The sequence below is a fragment of the Takifugu flavidus genome, unplaced genomic scaffold (assembly GCF_003711565.1).
Source record: "Takifugu flavidus isolate HTHZ2018 unplaced genomic scaffold, ASM371156v2 ctg283, whole genome shotgun sequence".
In the NCBI taxonomy this organism is placed as follows: Eukaryota; Metazoa; Chordata; class Actinopteri; order Tetraodontiformes; family Tetraodontidae; genus Takifugu; species Takifugu flavidus.
In genome coordinates, this window is record NW_026621927.1 from 1,687 (window position 1) to 6,834 (window position 5,148).

The following is a 5,148-nucleotide window of genomic DNA, read 5'->3' on the forward strand; positions in this document are numbered from 1 at the left end:
ACCCGAACCCCGAACCGAACCCGAACCCGAACCCGAACCCGAACCCGAAACCGAACCCGAACCCGAAACCGAACCCGAACCCCGAACCGAACCCGAACCCGAACCCCGAACCGAACCCGAACCCGAAACCGAACCCGAACCCGAACCCGAACCCGAACCCGAAACCGAACCCGAACCCGAACCCTAACCCTAACCTAACCCTAACCCGAACCCGAAACCGAACCCGAACCCGAAACCGAACCCGAACCCGAACCCGAACCCGAACCCTAACCCTAACCCTAAACCCTAACCCTAACCTAACCCTAACCCTAACCCTAACCCTAACCCTAACCCTAACCTAACCTAACCCGAACCCGAACCCGAACCCCGAACCGAACCCGAACCCGCGAACCCGAACCCTAACCCTAACCCTCTAACCCTAACCCTAACCTAACCCTAACCCTAACCTAACCCTAACCCTAAACCCTAACCCTAACCCTAAACCCTAACCCTAACCCTAACCCTAACCCTCTAACCCTAACCCTAACCCTAACCCTAACCCTAACCCTAACCCTAACCTAACCCTAACCCTAACCCTCTAACCCTAACCCCTAACCTACCCTAAACCCTAACCCTAACCCTAACCCCTAACCCCTAACCAACCCTAACCCCAACCCTAACCCTAACCCTAACCCTAACCCTAACCCTCTAACCCTAACCCTAACCCTAACCCTAACCCTAACCCTAACCCTAACCCCTAACCTAACCCTCTAACCCTAACCCCAACCCTAACCCAACCCCTAACCCTAACCCAACCCCTAAACCCAACCCCTAACCCCCTATTCTGAGGACGGGGAGACAAACTTACCACACAAAAAAGAGGAAAAACAGCCAATTTGGGACAGGAGAGTACATAAATTAATTTAAATATTTAAACAAACAACTAATTGGATTTAACACAAAAGGATTACAAGAATTTAAATTAAAAAACAAAAGGAAAACACATAATTTGGACTATTGGAGATTTTCTAATACTTGGAAAATTGGAGCAAGAAAATCTTCGAAAAACTCTCTCCACACTCCGCCCCCTGACCGGAGTTTACAAAAGCCCCATTCAGGCGGGAGCTCAGTACCTACCTTGAAAATTTGAATCAGACACATCAGGAAATCGAACGGAGATATAGCATAGATAGCAATAGCAAAACGAGCTAAGCCTGAAGAAGGTTCTTTTCGGACCGAAACGTTGCAACAAATAGCTCGTTTTCGATTAAAAAAATTCGGAAAAAACTTACCAACTTCTACATGGCGGAGTACAGAAACGATGACGGGTGGATTCTGGTGTCTCGAGGGCGCAAGCGGAATCAACATCGCCGCCGCCCCCTCCTCCCAATCCCAGCCGTCATGACTGGCTCCGCCATGATGGCAGGAACCGTGCTCCGGAGGCGGAACACCGCAACGGACGTGACGGGGGACCGTACCGGAGCCGGGAACGTCGCAGCTACGCCTCGGTTACGAGGATGAGTAGCAGACGGGATGACTATGCCCCGCAACAACGCTTCCAGAAGCGAGGCTTCCAGCCGCAATTTTTTGAACCGCGGGGACGTTACTCGGCCCCGCACAATTATCATAAAAATCGCAACGCACGTTCATATAACAGGGGGAACGCTGCAATGCGACAAAACACAAATAATCGGACAACCATTAACAAAAATAAGCCTAAATCTGATGACCCAGATTTTGGTCTTAAAAAATTCATGTTTAAAATAATTAAAATTACCCATCATCTTAAAATCACTTTGGCTGAACAGTCCCCTCCCACCATCAGAAAAATGTCTATAAACCTGGCAAACACAATAAAACCTGCAAATCCTAATCAGAGAACAAGTCTTTTATTAGAGGGGAATGCCAGGAACTGGGAGGCAACCACCATGATGATCCTCCGGGATCATTATACATATGAACTGGAGTTGGAGCTGGGGGCGCTCGCCCAGTTGTCACTCCAGGGATGGGAGGGACCTTTCCAGATTGCCTCCATTTGGGCAAAACAGAACCTGGGCAAACGGCTCCATGGGGAGACTCTGGAGCAGGCACAGGCACACATCATTGCCAGAATGGGAGGTGAGGGGACAATCGGTCCTGCGCCGCCGTCACCCTCTCTCTCCTCCCCTCCTCCTCCTGCTGCAGATCCACCTGCTTTACAGAGGGCCAATGACACTGAAACAACACCAGTGGACAAACATACAGTTACAGTTGAGGTGCATCAACCACCAAAACAATTGGAATTGGTTCCCACATCACCTGCTCCACCCAGATCCGTTCAAAAGGTGTCAGTTGGCACAGAAACGGAGGAATCAGGAGGATGGTCACCTATAAGAGAGGAAAATCTCTTAGACATCCCAGCCCAAGATAACCCACCACAACCACAGAGAACCCCCCTTCAGCCCCCTACCTACTACGGTAACCTCCTCCCCTAAGCTAAACCCCTGCTGCGTAGTGGAGACGGACTCCATCTTGGATGCTCCGATAGAAACGGACCTGCTCATTGACCTGAGCGAGCAGAAATTGGTCCCTTTGCCCTCACCAGTGGAGGGCACTGGACAGATGGCCAGGAGGCTCAGGTCAGCGGTGCAAAGTAAGCTCAAAATGGATGTAAAAAAACCCCCCAACAACCTTACTCACCTGAACCGGAGACACGCAGAGCCACCAGACACATCAACACAAATAACAAAATGCAGGATTGGGGCCTGAGCGTCACTAAAAAGTGGCTTATTCTGGGGGACTCCAATCTGAGCAGATTCCCCCCATTCACAAATGACCAACTGCAGGTGGAGAGTTACCCAGGGGCAAACCTTAGGCATGCACAGGAGATCATAAAAAAGGCCACAGTCTACACAGAGGTGGAGCACGTCATCTTGGCCTTTGGCCTTAACAATCGCTCTCAGAAGGAAAGACTCACCTTGTCTGCCCAAATGAGAGCGGCGGTCGAAACGGCAGATGAGCGCTTTCCCAGCGCGGGGATTTGGGTGCCGCTGGTTAACTTTTCCAGTCTCCTCCCTGCAAAAGAACAAAGAAACCTTAAATTTCTAAATTCACAAATTAGGAAAAACTGTCTCTTCATCCCTCTTTTACCTTCCCATCTCTTCTCAACGATCAATGACCACGTCCATTGGACGAGGGCCACAGCCAGAAACATGCTCCAACACTGGTTTGACCATGTAAACTGCCAGACCCCATAAGCCTGCCTTTTCAGGAGGGGTCTAAAAACGTCATTGTTTTGGCTAAGAAAATTTAACAAAACCACAATTCAAATTATTAAACAGGGGACTCACATTTATCCCAACACAAGGGACCAACAAGGATCTCCTGGAGCAGGCTAGATGGGACCTGCAGCAATACCACAGGAGACTTAAATTGGCATCCCATTTTCAAAATAGCGGAATGGATGGTGATTCTGAGCCCCCACCGTTCACTCCCAGATCCACTTGGACTCCGTCCATGGACACACTGCCCCCAGAAGTCCAGACGCTGATCACAGCGGACAAACAATATTTCGACCATAAATTCCGGCCCTGCAGGTGATGCCTAACCTTAGCCATGAGGAGGCCACAGCCCTGCAGGAGCTGAGACAAAATATCAATATTATCATAAAGCCGGCGGACAAAGGCAGCGCAGTGGTCATTATGGACAGGGAACAATACCTATGGGAAGGCAGGAGACAATTAGAAGATGTGAATTATTACAAAGAATTGGACAAACCTATCTATCTGGAAACAACTAAATTGGTGGAGCAGATCATCAAAAATATTAGAGAAAAAATTTATAAACAAGAAACAACATAAATACCTGATGGGGAATCCACAGCCCAGGGCCAGACTTTTTTATTTACTCCCTAAAATCCATAAGGATCCGGCCAAGTGGAGCAGGCCGCACATCATTCCTCCGGGCCGCCCTATTGTGAGTGATTGTGATAGTGAAACTTACCACACGGCGGAGTACATTGATTACTTTTTAAATCCCCTCTCATGCAAACACCCCTCATACATTCAGGATACTTACGACTTCATCCAAAAAGTCTCCAAATTGCACGTTCCCTCCAATTCATTTTTATTCACCCTGGACATTGACAGCCTGTACAAATATTGACATAAATGAAGGCATCCAGGCGGTGAAAAACATTTTCTCTAAATTCCCAAATAAAAAACGACCAGAAAAGGAGCTTCTCCAACTCCTTGACATTAATTTGAGAAGAAACGACTTTCAATTTGATAACAAATCTTTTTACAAATCAAGGGAACGGCAATGGGCAAAAAATTTGCACCAGCCTACGCCAACATTTTTATGGCTGAGTGGGAGACATCGGCGCTGGCGGCTTGCGGAAAAAAGCCCTTACATTATTTTAGGTACCTGGATGACATTTGGGGGGTGTGGCATCACACACAGGAGGAGTTTGGGGAATTCCTTAACTCACTTAATCGGCACAATCCATCCATCAAACTCAAGTCCACCATAAACAGTGGGTCGGTGGACTTCCTGGACACAACCACATTCAAAGGGGAGAAGTTTAAGGCCACGAATAACCTTGATATAAAGGTGTTCTTTAAGGAAACTGACTCACATGCACTACTGCATAGGAGCAGTTTCCATCCTAAACATATTTTTAAAGGCCTGCTAAAATCTCAACTATTGAGATTCCACAGGATATGTACGCACCAGGGAGATTTCATGGAGGCCACCAGGACACTGTTCCGGGCTCTCTCCACCAGAGGATACTCGAGGTCCTTCAGGAGACAGGCTCTCAGAGAGTTCCTCGAGACAAAGCCGGTCCACGTGTCCTCTGTAGTTCCCCTGGTGACGACATATTCCTATCCGGCCACCCTACTGATGAAAAACATCAAAAACAATTTTTAAAAAATCCTGAGCAACCACTCCACCTTCTCGGACTGCAGAATCATCGCGGCATATAGAAAAAACAAAAACTTACGGGACCTCTGGTCAAGGCCAAAATAAGTCTCTTCCGACGGCAGCGTCCCGAAGCCGCGGTGAATTCTACAAACACAGAGTGTGGATACGGAGCCAGGTACACAAAGATGTTTTTAAGGGGGAAACCCATGGAAGTCCCCACACAAGAAATTGTGTTTACCTGATCACCTGCGGGGTGTGTGGCATTCA

At 48.3% G+C, this 5,148-nt stretch overlaps 1 long non-coding RNA gene across 5 annotated transcripts; it reads right to left on the bottom strand.

Moving 5' to 3' along the window:
* Window positions 1-1,852: 1,852 nt before the first annotated feature.
* LOC130520104 (uncharacterized) lies at window positions 1,853-4,943 on the bottom strand. 5 transcript variants are annotated; one of them, XR_008948651.1, is made up of 12 exons: window positions 4,690-4,943; window positions 4,384-4,509; window positions 4,036-4,107; window positions 3,823-3,928; window positions 3,443-3,599; window positions 3,309-3,363; window positions 3,109-3,236; window positions 2,936-3,033; window positions 2,659-2,798; window positions 2,429-2,572; window positions 2,278-2,346; window positions 1,853-2,193 (listed from the first exon to the last, which is right to left on the bottom strand). It is a non-coding gene; the product is annotated as an uncharacterized LOC130520104 (long non-coding RNA). The 5 variants fall into 5 exon arrangements; XR_008948649.1 differs by having other exon boundaries at window positions 2,659-2,828; XR_008948647.1 differs by having other exon boundaries at window positions 2,659-3,033; window positions 4,690-4,942.
* Between the last annotated feature and the right edge of the window lie 205 nt (window positions 4,944-5,148).